Here is a 17,410-nt window from a genome sequence, read left to right as displayed (position 1 = left end):
TCTGCTGAGACTCCAAACAGCTATGTGTATCAAACCCAAGGCCCTGGTGGTGTGGGCTTATGAGGGGATCTCCTGATCCATGGGTTGCAAAGATCCATGGGAGAAGCATGGTTTCTTAGGTGGGGTCATGCAATCACTCACTGCTTCCCTTAGCAAGGGATGGGGGTTCTTTTGGCTTCATGTCACTTCTGGGTTGTGTATTCTGTTCCTTTGGTCTATGTGTCTGTTCTTGTGCCAGTATCATGCGGTTTTGATTACTATAGCTCTGTAGTATAATTTGAAGTCACATAATGTGATTCCTCCAGTTTGGTTCCTTTTGCTCAGGGTCGGTTGTTGTCCCACCCTTCTTTCCTTCATTCTCCATGGGTCCAATTGTCTGCCTAATCAGTCCCAGTGTGAGAACATGAATATTTCAATTGAAGGCGCTGAATTCACTCTCTATTTCCATTCCTCTTAATGAGAGCTGAAGAACACAGCTGCTTCTAATTGGCCATCTTGGCCCCTACCCCATTTTTATCTTTTTTTTAAAAAAAAGAATATATATATACTAATATAGAATGTCAGTATTTAATAATAAAGATGTCAATTCATTAAGAAGATTTATATACATATATCTTGCAATAGTTTATGACTTGAAGCCTATTTTACTATCATAAGTACAGCCACCTTTGCAATCTTTTGGTTATGATTTGCATGGAATATCTTCTTTTATCTTTCATATTCAGCCTATGTGTGTCCTTAAAGCATAAATACATCTCTTGTAGGCAACATATAGTTAGTTCTTATATTTTTAATTTTTGTTGGTATATAGTAGGTGTGTATATTTAGGGGATACATAAGATACTTTGATACAGGCATGCAATGCAAGATAATCACATTAGGATAAATGGGATATCCATGCCTTGAAGCATTTATCCTTTATGCTACAAATAATCCAATTATACTCTTTTAGTTATTTTAAAATATACAATTAAATTATTTTTACTGTAGCCATCCTGTTCTGCTAACAAATAATAGGTCTTATTCATTCTTTCTAGCTATTTTTTTTGTATCCCTTACCAAGCCTCACTACCTGCCTCAAATACACCCACTATGATTCCCAGCCCCTGGGAACCATTGTTCCATTCTCTCTCTCCATTTCAATTGTTTTAATTTTTAGCTCCCACAAATAAGTGAGAGCATGAGAAGTGTCTTTCTGTTCCTGGCTTATTTCACTTAATATAATGGCCTCCACTTCCATCCGTGTTATTAAAAATGACAAAATCTCATTCTTTTTTGTGGCTGAATAGTACTCCATTGTGTATATGTAGCACATTTAAAAAAATCATTTCATCTGTCGATGGACGGTTTGTCTGCTTCCAAACCTTGGCCATTGTGAACAGCTCTGGAACAAACATGGTTGTGCAGATATCCCTTTGATATGTTGATTTATCTTCTTTCAGGTATATACCCAGCAATGGGATATCTGGACGTATGGTGGGTCTAGTTACAGTTTTTCGAGAAACCTCCAAAGTGTTCTCCATAGTGACTGTATTAATTTACATGTCCACAAAAAGTGTATAAAGATTCCCTTTTCTCCAAATCCTCATCAGAATTTGTTATTGCCTGGCTTCTGGATAAAAGCCATTTTAACTGGAGTGAGAGATCTCATTGGAGTTTTGATTTGCATTTCTCTGATGATCAATAATATTGAGCATCTTTTCATATGCCTGTTTGCCATTTGCATTTCTTCTTTTGAGAAATGCTTATTTCTCATTTTGTCAAGATAGCATGTTATCTTTCAAGAAACGTTTTGCCTATTTTTTTATACAAAAGGATTTATTAAAACACCAGTAAGACACTACTACATCATGACACTGTCACACTAGCACACTAGGCTTTTAACACAAGACTTGTTCTACAATACTGGGAGGAAGGGCATGAAACACAAATTGATTCTGAAACATAGCAATTAAGAAATAAAACAATGAAAACAAATTTCTTTTAATGGGAACTCAGAATTAAACTTCAGAGGGACCCAAAATCATACTTCCATTCAGGGACTTGATACAAAAATTTAGTTTGAACTGCTATTAGCAGATGGCAGGAGACACCTTCAAGTGAATTTTCAAATTGGAAAATACTGCTTCACCACTTGTTGGGGATAAGCTGCAAATGGAATAATTTAGTATGTTTTTTAGCTATTTTGATGATCATCTCCCCTGGATACCTTCCCATAACCACTCTGCTGCTATAATCACAATATCCATAGTAGTTGTTGTAACTAGTGTAGACATATCCTCCATAACCACCATAACCTTGGGTGTTATATCCATAGTTGCCATAGCCTTGATTCCAATAGTTACTATATCGCTGGTTCTAGTTTTGACTGGGGCTACCACCTCTTCCACGAGCTCTTCCTGCAAATCCTCCTCTAGATCCCCACTATTGCTGTTGCTGATATTATTCCTTTGACATGGCTACTTTTAATTCACATTTACCAAGACCAACATTGTAGTATTTCCTTTTCCTTATCTTCTTCACTGGTTCTTCTTCCTTAAAGATAATAAAGCTGAATCCAAGCCTCTTATTGGTCTTGTTGTCCATGGGGAGCTCTATGGATTCCACCTCACTGAAACCATCATAGTACTCCCTTATTTTCTCTTCAGGTGTATCTGGAGAAAGGTCTCCAACAAAAATTTTTTTAGATGGCTCTTTTGTTTTCATGACTTTGGCCCTTTTAGGATCAATCACCTTCCCATTCAATTTATGTTCTTTTTGATCCATGACCTTATCTGCACTCTCCGATTCTTTAAAAAGCACAAAGCCAAAACTCCTTGATCGCCCTGTGATTGGGTGCACTCTACAGCTTTATCAAAATGGAAAAGTAGTCCTTCAGATCTTTCCTTGTAGTGTCCTATAAACATCTTCCCTTCTTCCCGCCGTGCCGTCGTTGCTTCAGAGTGTCATGGGTAGGAGTTTGAATGGCCTTCATCCTCCTAGTTCTTACTGGCGCCTATCTTCGCCCCGTCCGACTGGGCGCTGCCCCTTCTGGTGCCTCCAGACTCGGTTCAGCCCCCGATCGCGGCTCCGCTTCCCGCCACTGCTGCTGCCTCCTGTGCCGCCGCCACCATAGTTCCCTCCTGCTCGCCCACCAAGCCGCCTACCGCCGCGGTTGCTGCCGCTGCCGCCGCCGCCCCGTCCCAGCTGAACTCCTCCTCCGACATAGTGCTACCGTCTCCGTCACCACCGAGACTACACCCGCGGCATGCTGCAAACCGAAACTAGCAGCAAAGTAATCCCCACCGCTGCTGTGAGCCCGCTCTACCTGGCGAAGCACACAAGACAAGGAAGGCGCGCACATGGCCGCAAAGGCTCCTGTGCCTCTCCCTGGCCTTCCCCCTTCGCCTCCCACTCTCGAGCGGCTCACACTCCGCCTCTCTCCGGCTGCACTGAAAAAGAGTAAGCAGGCTGGGCGCGGTGGCTCACGCCTGTAATCCCAACACTTTGGGAGGCCGAGGCGGGCGGATCATAAGGTCGGGAGATCGAGACCATGCTGGCCAACATGGTGAAACTCTGTCTCTACCCAAAATACAAAAATTAGCTGGGCGTGGTGACGCGTGCCTGTAATCCCAGCTACTCTGGAGGTTGAGGCAGGAGAATCGCTTGAACCAGGGAGTCAGAGGTTGCAGTGAGCTGAGATCACGCCACAGCACTCCAGCCTGGTGACAGAGCGAGACTCCGTCTCAAAAAAAAAAAAATAAAAATAAAAAAATAAGCAGCACTGGCAGCAGTTCTTGCCTCCTCCTCACTTTGATGGCGCCCCCGCAGGCCACCTAAAATTCAGTTTTGCCCATTTTTTATTTTATTTTATTTTATTTCTGTTTGGGACAGAGTCTTACTCTGTGGTCCCGGCAGTGGCGTGATCTTGGCTCACTGCAACCTCTGCCTCCCGGGTTCAAGCCATTTTCCTGCCTCAGCCTCCCGAGTAGCTGGGATTACAGGTGCCCACCACTACGCCTAGCTATTTTTTTGTATTTTTAGTAGAGATGGAGTTTTACCATGTTGGCCAGGCTGGTCTCGAACTCCTGACCTCATGATTCGCCCACCTCAGCCTCCCATAGTACTGGGATTACAGGCGTGAGCCTCCACGCCTGGCTGTTTAGCCTATTTTTAAATCAGATTGTTCAATTTATTCTTAAGGAATTGTTTGAGCTCTTTTTGATTTTTCCAAATGTAAGATTATATCATCTGCAGGTAAGAATAATAAGAATTCTTTCTTTTCAATTTAGATGCCCTTTATTTCTTTCTGACTGCTTTAGTGAGGGCTTCTAGTACTGTGTTGAATAACAGTGGTGAAAGTGGGCATCCTTGTCATGTTTCAGATTTTAGAGGAAAGACTTTCAGTTCTTCTCCATTCAGTATAATACTAGCTGTGGGTCTGTCATACATGGCTCTTATTATGTTTAGGTATGTTTCTTTTATACCCAGTTTTTTAATAGCGGTTAACATGAAGAAGTGTTGAACTTTATCAAATGCTTTTTCAAAATAAATTGAGATGATCATATGGATTTTGCATTTCCTTTTGTTGATATGATGTATTACAATGATTGATTTGTGTATATTGACAAATCCTTGCTTCCCTGGGATAAATCTGACTTGGTCATGTTAAATGATTTTTTAATGTATTATTGAATTTGTTTTGCTAGTATTTTCTTGAGCATTTTTGCATCAATATTCATTAGGGATATTGGCCTGTAGGTTTTTGTTCGTTTGTTTGTTGTTTGTTTGTTTGTTTGATATGGAGTTTTGCTCTTGTCACCCAGGCTGGAGTGCAATGTCATGATCTCAGCTCATTGCAACTTCCGCCTCCTGGGTTCAAGCAATTCTTCTGCCTCAGCCTCCCGAGTAGATGGGATTACAGGCACCCGCCACCACGCATGGCTAATTTTTATATTTTTAGTAGGGACAGGGTCTCACCATGTTGGCCAAGCTGGTCTTGAACTCCTAACCTCACGTGATCTGCTCACCTCGGCCTCCCAAAGCGCTGGGATTACAGGCACGCGCCACTGCCCCTGGCCTTCTTTTTGATGTGTCTTTGTCTGGTTTTGGTATCAGAATAAAACTACCCTCATAAAAGGATTTGGAAAGTATTTCTTCCTCCTCTATTTTTCAGATTAGTTTTGGTAGTATTTGTATTAGTTCTTTATGTTTTGTAGAATTTGGCAGTGAAGCCATCAAGTCCTGGGTTTTGCTTTATTGGGAGACTTTTTACTGTGGCTTCCATTTTATTACTTGTCATTTTTCTGTTCTGGTTTTGGATTTATTCATGGCTCAATCTTGGTAGGTTGTATGTGTCTAGAAATTTTTCCATTTCTTCTGGTTTTTCCAATTTATTGGCATATAGTTGTTTATAGTAGCCACTATCAATTCTTTGAATTTTTAAATCTCTGCTTATATTTATTTTGATTTCCTCTTTTTTTTCTTAGTTAGCCTGGCTAACAGTTTGTCCATTTGATTTATCTTTTAAAAAAACTAACTTTTCATATTATTTATTTTTGTATCATTTTTCTTTTCAATTTTATTTCTTTCTTCTCTGATCTTTATTATTTATGTGTTTCTACTAATTTCGGGTTTTGTTTGCTGTTGCTTTTCTAGTTCTTTAAGATGTATTATTAAGTTACTTATTTGAAGTTTTGCTTCATTTTAATATAGGTACTTATAGCTATATTTTCCTCTAAGTAATGCTTTCACTGTGTTCCATAGGATTTGGTATGTTGTGTTTTCTTTATCATTTGTTTCAAGAAATTTTTAAATTTTCTTCTTAATTTGTTCATCGACACACAGGTCATTCATGAGAATCTTGTTTAATTGCAATGTATTTGTATAATTTGCAAAATTCTTCTTGTTATTGATTTCCAGTTTTATTTCATTGTGGTCAGAGAAGATTCTTGATATTTCACTTTTTTGAATGTTTTAAGACTTGTTTTGTGACTTAATGTATGGTCTATCCTTGAGAATAATTTATGTGCTGAGGAGAAGAATGTGGGTTCTGCAGGCATTCAATGAAATGTTCTATAAATATCTTTTAGGTCTATTTGTTCCATAGTGCAGATTAAGTTAGATAATTCTTTGTTGATTTTTTTTGTCTAGAGGATCTGTCCAATGCTGAAAATGCGATGTTGAACTCTCCAGCTATTATTGTATTGAAATCTATCTCTCTCTGTTTAATAATATTTGCTTTATATATCTGGTATTCCAGGGTTGGGTGCATATATATTTACAATTGTTGTATCCTGTCAATAAATTGATTCCTTTATCATATAATGACCTTTGTTTCTTATAGGTTTTTATGGAAATTTTTTCTGTCTGATATAAGTATAGCTTCTTCTGCTCTGCTTAAGTTTCCATTGTCATGGAATATCTTTTTTCATATCCTTATTTTTAGTCTATATGTATCTTAATAGGTGGTGTATTTCTTGTAGGCAATGGATCATTGGGTCTTGTATTTTTTTAAATCCTTTCAGCCACTGTATGTATTTTAATTAGAGTTTAGTTTATTTACATTCAGTGTTATCATTGATAAGTAGGAAATTACTCCTGCCCATTTCTTATTTGTTTTCTGGTTGTTTTGTGGTCTTCTCTTCCTTTTCTTCTTTCCTATCTTTTTTACAGTGAAGGAGATTTTCTCTAGTTATATGATTGAATTTCTTGCATCTTAGTTTTTGGTGTATCTGTTGTATGTTTTTTATTTGAAGTTACCATGAGGCTTTCTAATGCTGTCTTATAACCCATTATTGTAAATGATGACAACTTAACACTGATTGCATAAACAAACACACACAAGGAAAACAAATAAAAACTCCACACTTTCATTGCATCTTACATTTTTTTATCTTTTTATTGTTTCTCTTTATGTCTTCTTGTACTTTCTATGTATTGAAATGTTGTAGTTATTATTTTTGATTTAGTCTTTCTACTTATAAGTGTAGTTTACTCACCACAAATACAGTGTTATATTAGCCTGTGTTTTTCTGGGTGCTTTCTATTACCAGTGACTTTTGCATCTTAAGATGATTTCTTGTTGCTCATTAAAATGCTTTACTTCCAGACTGAATGACTCCCTTTAACATTTATTGTAAGATAGGTCTCATGTTGATGAAATTCCTCAGCTTTTGTTTGGGGAAGTCTTTATTTCTCCTTCATGCATGGAGGATATTTTAACTGAATATATTATTCTAAGGTAAAAGTATTTTTTTTTCCTTTAGCACTTTCAACATGTCATGCCACTCTAGCCTGGCCTGTAAAGCTTTTACTGAAACATCTGCTGCCAGATGCATTGGAGCTCCATTGTATGTTATCTATTTTTTTTTCTTTTTTTCTCGTGTTGCTTTTAGGATCCTTTATTTATCCTTGTTATTTGGGATTGATTATTAAATGCCTTGAGGTAATCTTCTTTGGGTTAAATCTGCTTGGTGTTTTATAACCTTCTTATACTTGAATGTTGATATATTTCTCTAGGTTTGGGAAGTTCTCTGATATACCCCTTTGAATAAACTTTCTACCCCTATGCCTTTGTCTACCTACTCTTTAAAGGCAGTACCCCTTAGATTTGACCTTTTGAGATTATTTTGTAGATCTTATTGGTGTTGCTTTATTGCTTGTAGTCTTTTTATTGTTTCCTCTGTGTATTATCAAATAACCTGTCTTCAGTCTCATTATTTATTCTGCTTGATCTAGTCTGCTAATAAGTGACTCTGATGCATTCTTCAGTATGAGGCTTGAAGTTTTTAACTCTAGAATTTATACTTCAGTCTTTTAAATTATTTCAATCTCTTCATTAAATTTATCTGACAGAATTTTAAATTCTTTCTCTGTGTTATCTTCAGTTTATTTGAAGTTCCTCAAAGCAGCTATTATGAATTCTTTCTGAAAGATCCCATATCTCTGTTCCTTCAGGATTGGTCCCTGGTGACTTATTTAGTTCATTTGGTGAGGTCATGTTTTCTGGAATGGTCTTGAAGCTTGGGGATGTTCACTGGTGTCTGGGCATTGAAGAGTTACATATTTATTGCAGTCTGCACAGTCTGGACTTACTTGTGCCCATCTTTCTTAAAAAGATTTTCTAGATATTCAAAGTGACTTGTGCCCCAAGCCCAGTGACGCTGTGGTTCTTGCAGTCTCTTAGAGGTACCACTTTGGTAGTCTTTGGTAAGATCTGAAAGAATTCTCTGGATTTCCAAGAAGAGACTCTTGTTCTCTTCCTTTACTTTCTCCCAAACAAACTGAGCCACTCTCTCTATGTTGACTCACCTGGAGCTGTGGGTGGGGTGATGCAGGCACCACTTTGGCCACCACCAATGGGACTGCAATGGGTCAGAACTTAAGCAGTATAACACTTGGTCTCACACAAGGCCTGCTGTAACCACTACCTGGCTACCACCTATGTTCACTCAAGTCCCTTGCTCTGTACAATCAGCAGATGGTGAAGCCAACCATGTTTGTGTTCTTCCCTTCAGAGCACCAAGTTCCGCCAGGCCTCTGGTGGATCCAGAGATCTTGTCTGAGAGCCAGGGATTGGAATCAAAAACCTTAGAAATCTACTTCCTGGTCTATTCTACTGAAGCTAAGCTTGAAGCTCAAATTACAAGTCAACGTCCTTATTGTTTTTCTCTCCCTTTTCTAAAGGCTGAGAAGTATCTCCCAGTGGCCACTACCATCATTGCTTCCTGAGGAATTCTGCCTGACCACCTCCAGTGTCCACTTAAAGCCCAAGGGCTCTTCAGTCAGTTTGCGGTGAATGCTGCCAGGCCTGAGACTCACCCTTCAGGGCATTGGGCTCCCCTCTGACCCAGGACAGGTCCAGAAATGCTGTCCAAAAGCCTAGGCCTGAAGCTGGGGACCCCAAGAGCTTGCTTGGTGCTCTACCTCACTGTGGCTGAGCTGATACTGAAGGTGCCAAAGTCCCCTTTACTTTTACCTCTGCTTTTCTCAAGCAGAAGGAGTCTCTCACTGTAGCCACCACTGCTGGGAATGTTCTGGGTCTCACCTGAAGCCAACACATCTCAGAGTCTCACCCATGGCCCATGACATGTGACCTGGGTATTGCTGTTATTTATTCAGGGCCCAGAGACCCATTAATCAGCAGGTGATAAATTCTATCAGGACTGGCATCATCCCTTAAAAGGAACTATGTTCTCTTCTGGCCCAGGATGTGTCAAGAAATGTTGTTCAGGAGCTAGGCTGTCACAGTTCTGCCTGGGGCCCTATCTTATTATGGCTGAGCTAGTATCCAAGATGCAACAAGAAGTCCTCTTACTTTTCCCACTTGTCTCCTCAAGTAGAAGGAAGGTGTTACTTTTGTTGCTGTGAGCTACGCTGCCTGGGATTGAGGGAGAGGTGGTGAAAACACTTTCTTAGATGTTCTGCCTGTGTCTCCCTAAGTTATGTGCTGCTTTAGTCCTTTGTCTCTAAGCCCAGTCCAGCAATAGGACTTGCTTTGGAATTGCAGTTCTTTTCTCCTAGACTGTCTTTCACGTTTACCTAGTATCCCAGAGCATCTCGATGCCAACTGCTGGGATGGATGATTTCTCTCTGTCATGGGCTGGTTCAAATGCTCCCCCCATGAGTGGGCACCTGCTGAGCCCAGCACTGCTTTCTCTCTACTTTACAGGGCAGCACAGAGTTCAATTCCAAGTTCCTCAGTTGCTGTGCTCTCCTTCCCCCGCATGGAGAGATTCTCTCTGGGCCACATGGCTGCTCCTGGGGGGTGGCAGATGGTGACATTAGTGATTCAAGACTATCTCTTCTACCCTCTTCAGTGCCTCTTTCAGTCATGTAAACTTAAAACCAGGTACTGCAATTGGTCACCTGATTTTTGGTACTTATGGCGGTGCTTTTTTGTGTGTAGCTAGTTGTAAAGTTTGGTTTTCCTGCTGCAGGGGACAATTAGTGGAGGCTTCTATTTGGCCATCTTGCTCTGCCCTTAGATTCTATTTATTTTTAACCCATTCAGCCAGTCTGTCTTTTGCTTGGACAATCTAATCTATTTACATTCAAAGTCATCATCAATAGTTAAGAACTTATTACTGCAGTTTTTGGTTTTCTGGCTGTTTTATGCCTCCTTTTTTTCTTCCTTTGTTGTTGTCTGCTGTTGTGATTTAATCATTTTCTGTATTTCTAAGCTTTGATCCCTTTCTCTTCATTATTTGTATATCTGCTGTATTTTTTGTTTTATGGTTACCATGGGGTTTACATAAAACATCTTATAATTTATTTTAATCTAATAACAACTTCTGTCACATACAAAAACTCTAGACTTTTACCATCCTTCCCCAAATTTACATTATTGATGTACAATTTTCATCTTTTTATATTGTTTATCCCTTAACAACTTATTATGGCCTTATTTATTTTGACCATTTTGACTTTTAACATTCATACTAGAGATATATATGATTTACATACCACCATTACAGTATTTGTGTATTCTGGGTTTGACTACATATTTACCTCCACCAGTGAGTCTTATATGTTCATATTTATTTATGATAGTAATTATTGAGCTTGTGTTTCTACTTGGAGAATTCTCTTAAACATTTTTTTGCAAGGCAGGCCTGGTGGTAACAAATTACGTCAGCTTCTGCTTGTCTATGAAAGACTTTATTTTTCCTTCATTTCTGAAGGACAGCTTTGCTGGAAAAAGTATCCTTCGATGCACTTTTAATCTTTCATCACATTATATATATCATCCCATTCTCTCCTTGTCTACAAGGTTTCTGTGAAGAATATCCCAATGGTCTAATGGACATTTCCTTATATGTGATTTGATACTTTTCTCTTGCTACTTTTTAAGATTTTCTTTTTTTTTTTTTTTTGACATAGTATTACTGTGTCACCCAGGCTGTAGTGCAGTGGCACAATCATGGCTCACTGCAGCCTCAACATCCTAGGCTCAAGTGATCCTCCTACTTCAGCCTTCTGAATAGCTGGGACTACACAAGTGTTCTGCCATGCCCAACATTTTTTTTTTTTTTGTATTTTTTGTAAAGATGGGATTTCACCATGTTTCCAAGGCTAGTCCTGAACTCCTGGACTCAAGCGATTTTCCAGTCTCAGCCTCTCAAAGTACCGGAATTATAGGCACAAGCTACTATGCCTAGCCTTGTCTTTGAGTTTAAAAAAAAAACTTATTTTAGGTTCAGGGGTACATGTACTGGTTTGTCATATAGGTAAATTGCATGTCATGGGTGTTTGGTGTATAGATTATTTCATCACCCAGGTAATGGTGATGGTAAGTATAGTACCCAATAGGCAGTTTTTCGATCCTTTCCCTCCTCCCACCGTCCAGCCTCTGATAGGCCTCAGTGTGTGTTGTTCCCTTCTTTGTGCCCATGTGTACTCAATATTTTAGCTCCTACTTATAAGTAAACATATGCAGTATTTGGTTTTCTGTTCTTGCATTAGTTCACTTAGAATAATGGCCTCCAACTCCATCTGTGTTATTGCAAAGGACATAATCTCACTCTTTTTGATGGTTGCATAGTATTCCATGGTATGTATGTACCACATTTTCTTTATCCAGCCTGCCACTGATAGGTGTTTAGGTTGATTTTATGTCTTTGCTATTGTGAATAGTGCTGCAATAAAGTATGTGTGTGTGTGTCTTTATGGTAGAATGATTTCTATTCCTTTGGGTATATACCCAATAATTGGATTGTGGGGCTGAATGGTAACTGTGTTTTAAGTTCTTTGAGAAATCGCCATACTGCTTTCTACAATGACTGAACTAATTTACATTCCCACCAGCAGTGTATAAGCATTTCCTTTTCTTCACAGCCTCACCAGCATCTGTTATGTTTTTACTTTTTAATAATAGCCATTCTGACTGGTGTGAGATGGTATCTCACTGTGATTTTGATTTGTATTTCTCTAATGATTAGTGATGTCTTTGAATTTTGATAATTTGATTATAATGTGACTTGGAGAGAACCTCATTGAGGTGAATCTATTGTGGGAGTTTTGAGCTTCCTGATTCTGGACGTCCATATCTCTCCCAAGACTTAGGGCGTTTTCAGGAATTATTTTATTGAATGAGCTGTTTGTCCCTTTCTCTGTCTTCTTTCCTTATGGAAATACCATAATGCAAATATTTGTTCACTTAATAGTGTGTCATAAGTCCTGTAGCCTGTCTTTAATATTTTTTTCTTTCTTTTTTCCTTCTGAGTCATTTAAAAAGACCTATATTAAAATTTCACCAATTCTTTCTTCTTGACCTAGTCTATGTTGAAACTTTCAATAATGTTTTTTATTTAGTTGATTGAATTTTTAGCTCCAAGATTTCTGTTTGGTTCTTTTTTATGATATTTTCTCTTTGTTAAATTTATTATTCAGATTATGAGTTATTTTCTTGAATTCATTGAATTGTCTATTTGTATTTTCTTTTATCTTGCTGTCTTAAGATTAGTAATTTGAATTCTTTTTCAGGCAATTTATAATTTTTGGTTTATTAAGGATCATTTACTGAATAATTATTGTATTCTTTTGTTGATATTAGGTTTCCTTGCTTTTTCATATTTTTTGTGTCCCTGTGTTGATATCTGTGTTTCTGATGATGCAGTTACATCTTTCAAACTTTTAGAGTGGCATTCATAGGAGAAGGCTTTTAACTGTAGATGGGCCTAAAGGTGCCAGTTGAGCAAGGTGTGCTGGCTCTGGTTTCATGTGAGCAGTGGTGTGGTGTCCATGTAGCTTCTTCAGTTTTAGTCATCAGCAATGACTGTGGGTGCCTCAGTGGTCTAGGCTTCAGGAGTTTGGAGCTCTGATGGTGGCTGCGTAAGTTATTAAGTAAGGGCTCTAGGGGTCCTTCTGTTCTTGTCTTCCTCACAGTGCAGAGTTTTAGCTGTGGGAATCTCTCTTGGGGTTGAGTTTGGCATGGCTTACAAGCAGCCACAACAGAACAGAGATTCAGGACTCAAGTGCTTGGAGTGGCTGGGGAGCCAGGTCCCTGGGCTCAGAGTCATGCAAAACTACTATACCACCTGGGATTTGAGATGCAGGTTTATTCGTTAAGGCATATCCAGTTGTGGTTCTCTCACTAACTTGTGGTCTATTGTTGAGGCACATCCCAGCAGCTCAGTCCCAGAGGACTGGATATAGTTGTGTTTCTGGCCCTGGTATTGATCTAGAGAAGAAGGAGTACTCCAGCAGGACACAGCTGCAATTTGGGACCTAGAACCAACAGGGCAAAGTGGTAGCTCAGGCTCCTGGGTGACTCTAAATTCTAGGGTGGTGGAACATGAAAGTAGGCTAGAATCTGTGAGGCCAGGTACAGCAGCAAGAAGGATCCAGGAGTGGCAAGATGCCACTGTGGCTTGGGCCTCAGTGGGAGGGGGAACAGTGCAGTGATGACTCTACTTCTTGGAGAGAAAGGGTAACAGCGGCTCAGACCACGGGGTGCTGCTTGAATTCCAGGTGGGTGAAATGCTCTGGATGTATGGCCTGGAGGGCAGGGTGACTCAACTCAGCCAAGGTTCTGATTTAATGGGATTTAAGCCGCTTTGTCTGCTCAGCCTCAGAAAGTGGCTACATAGGTCAATGTAGCCTTTGGATCACTAAGGGTGGGGCATTGTATCAGCTGTCGTGCTGAGAGGTACAACTGCTCCAGTGTGCTGGAGGCCTGATGTCCTTGGGTGGAGAGCATGGGACTCCTTCAGCTGTAGTCAAAGAATGTGACTGCTCAGTGTGCATGAGGTGTGAGGTCCTCTGGGAGCAGTGCACTGTCTCAGTTGTGGTTCTAGAGGGAGTAATTACTCTGGTGTACAGGAAGCCTGAGGTCTCTGGTGGGGTGCTGCATCTGCTCTGGGGCTAGGGGCACCACTGCTTTGGTGCACAGAAGGCCTGAGGTCCCTTGGAAGCAGGGTGATATCTCAGCTGTAGTGCCAAGGGAGCATGACTGTTCCAGTGTGCAGGCAGCCTGAGGGACCTGAGGCATAGGGTGCTACATCAGCTGTGGCATTTAGAGGGCATGATTTCTACGGTCCATCTAGATTTTGGGTCCTGGGGCATAGGGAGCCACTTCAGCTCAGCCCTAAGAGAAGGTTTACCAGCAACTGGGATGAGGGGGATGGAACAGCTTTCCAGTAGCTTGGCTCTAGTGGGTAGGGCATAGCAGCAGCTCCGCTCAATGACAGCACACTACTGGGTGGGCTGGGTGGGCATGGTGCAGAAGTGGCTGAGCTTCAGGAATAAAGAGAAGCAATAGCTGTTCGCTCCATGGAGTCACTCTAGTAGTGGCTCCAGCTCCAAGATAGTGCAGAGTAGTAGCAGCATGGGCCATGGGGTTGGAGTTGAGGCATAGCATTGGCTTTTCCTCTGGGATTAGCTCAGTATGTAGACTTTGGGGAGCTTCCTCAGATGTGATCAAGCCTGTGATGACTGCAGGAGTCTTCAGTAACAAAGACTGCATGTTCTGCTCCGGTGACGGGGGCTCCTGGGGTCCTCTTGCTTACCTTTTCCATGCAGTCTCTCCTGGTTCTGAGATAATCCCAACTGGAGGAATAGAGTGGTGGAGGCAAGGCACTTTCTTCCATTCTCCATTCAGCCATAATGGGTTTCTGTGCTCTATAGAATTTCTTTGCTTTTATGCTGTTCTGTCGTGCTCTTTTTTGGTTATTTTATCCAAAAAGTACTTGTTTATTCATTGCTTTTGTTTATATTTTTTTAAATTTTTGTTTTGTTGTTTATTGTTAGGAGCTTCCAGTCACCCATCTTGCTCTCACCATTTGCTGCTATATTATTAAAATTAATAGTATAAACTGCATCAGGTTAAATACAAAGATATTTTGACTTGTAATAATAAATAGAGCAGTAATCTGTAGACCATTGATTTGTGATAAGGATGACAAGACCATTCCATGAGGAAAGAATAGTCTTTCTAATAAATGTCTGGAAAAACTAGATTCACATGACAAATAATAAGTTTGGGCCCCCACCGCACACCATATACTAAAAATAACTCAAAGTGGATCAAAGACCTAAATGTAAGTACTTCAATGACAAAAATCCTAGAAAAAAACATAGTTACACATTTTCATGTCTTTGAATTAGGCAATAGTTTTTAAAGGTATGACACCAAAAGCTTAACCACCACAAGAAAAAACAGATAAACTTTATCAAAATTAAAAAGTTGACACTTCAAAGAATATAATCAAGAAAGTTATAAGACAACCCACTGAATGGGAGAAAATATTTGTAAATCGTTTCTCTCAGTGTCTGGTATATAGAACATCTAAATAACTCTTAAAAGTCAACAATATAAGACAAGTAATACAATTTAAAAATGCATAAAGATACAAGTAGACATTTCTCCAAAGTAGATATATAAATGTCTGATAAACACATTAAAAGTTGCTCAACATCATTAATCATTAGGAAAATGGAAATTAAAATCACAATGAAATGCCACTTCATATCTCTTATGATGTCTATAATAAAAAATAAAAATTAACAACAGTTGGTGAGGATATGGAGAAACTGGAACCTTTATAAATTACTGGTGGAAATGCAGAATAGTATAACCCCTGTGGAAAACAGTCTGTCATTCCTGAAAGAGTTAAACATACAGTAATTACATGACCTTGCATTCCCACTCCTAGATATATAATCAAGAGAAATGAAAACTTATGTCCACACAAAAACTTGTAAACAATTTTTATGGCAGCACAATTTATAATAGCCAAAGAAGTGAAAACAATCCAAATCTCCATCAATTAAAGAATGAATAGGCAAAATATGGTATATCTGTACAATGGAATATTATTCAACATCATTAAAAGCAAAGAAATACACATGACATCAGGAAAGATGCAAGAATGCAGAGTAAGAAGCATCAGAAATCTGTCTCTCCACCTGGACAAGAACTGTAGGATCAAAACTTATGAAGTGTCTATTTTGGAACTCTGGATTCTATCCAAACAATTTCAGCATCAAGGGAAAAGCTGGATGATAACTTGTAATCAGTTTCAATCAATTTCAGCCATTAATGCAGTATCAGCAGTATCAACTACCCATTCCCCAACTCAGCCTCATGATAGGCAGCCATGTCCTTATTCTGGAAAGGGTTTTGCAGACAGACAGAGTCAGCAATATGGGCTTTATCCTTCAAATATCAGGAATCTGTGCTCTAATAGATGGTTGCTGCTTCTGATCACATTGGTGCAGACACAGAGGCAGGCTGCTATTGTTTAATCCCCCGCATGTATTGGTTCATCCCTCTTGAGCTGAAGAAGCTTCCAAAAGACTTAAATTGACAGCTCTTTTTTTGTTGCTTTTGTTTGGTGATTATTTTTTGGTTTTGTTGTTTATGTCTTCTACTTTTCCAATTTTCACCTTTTTTGGGAGAAAGACATTTAAGGACTAGAATATTCAAAGCAACTTAATGTACAGGAGGGACTTACAAAACCACTGCATATGCCCAGGGAAAGACACAGATTCAGAAAATACCTCAGAAGACTTTATTTTTTCACCTCAGGCTGATCCCTGGCAAAGAAAAATTCTACAATAAATAATAATAAACAGCAAACTGTCAAAAAAGGGGGAATCTCGTTTCCAGATTTACCACATTATAACGATGCAAGTGTCCAATTTTTAACAAAAAAAGTCACTGGGCATATGAAGAAACAGGAAACTATGTATGACTCAATTAAAGAAACAAAATAAGTGAGCAGAAACCTCTCCTGAAGAAAAGTAGCTGGGAGATTACCAGACAAAGACTTTAAAACAACTGTCTTAAAGATGCCTAAAGAGCTAAAGGAAGACACGGACAAATACAGGAAAATAATGTATGAACCAAATGAGACTATCAATAAAGAGAAAATATAAAAAGGAACTAAAAGGAAATTATGGAGCTAAGAACTGTAATAACTGAAATGAAAAAGAAACTAGATGGTTCCAAAAAGATTTAATCTGGCAGACAAAGAATTATCAAATATGAAATAGGACAATTGAAATACTCAAGTCTGGGGAAGAGGAAGAAAAAAGATAGAAGAAAAGTAAACAGAGTCTAGGGAACATGTGGGACACCATGAAACTGACCAACATGTTTATTGTGTCAATCCCAGAAGAAGAAGAGAGAGGGGAATAAAACAGTAAGAATATTTGAAGAAATAATGGCTGAACACTTTCCAAATCTAATGAAAGACATGACTGTACATGTCCAAGAGGCTCAATGAAATCCAAATAAAATGAACTGAAAGAGACCCACACTGAGACACATTATAATCAAACTGTTGAAAGTCAAGACAGAGCCTTGGAATCAGAAAGAGAAAAGCATCTTGTTACAAATAAGGAATCCTCAATAAGATTATCAGCAGATTTATTGCCAGAAATGTTAGAAACCAGAAGGCACTGAGTTGATACATTACAAATGCTG

The 17,410-nt window shown here is 39.2% G+C and overlaps 1 pseudogene; it reads right to left on the bottom strand.

Annotated features, from left to right (window-relative positions):
• Positions 1–2,176: 2,176 nt before the first annotated feature.
• On the bottom strand, positions 2,177–3,206 carry LOC101129200 (heterogeneous nuclear ribonucleoprotein D0-like; annotated as a pseudogene).
• Between the last annotated feature and the right edge of the window lie 14,204 nt (positions 3,207–17,410).

Source organism: Gorilla gorilla, chromosome X, assembly GCF_029281585.2.
Source record: "Gorilla gorilla gorilla isolate KB3781 chromosome X, NHGRI_mGorGor1-v2.1_pri, whole genome shotgun sequence".
NCBI classification, from domain to species: Eukaryota; Metazoa; Chordata; class Mammalia; order Primates; family Hominidae; genus Gorilla; species Gorilla gorilla.
The sequence above is the reverse complement of the archived record's forward strand: the minus strand, read 5'-3'. Positions and strand labels throughout refer to the sequence as shown.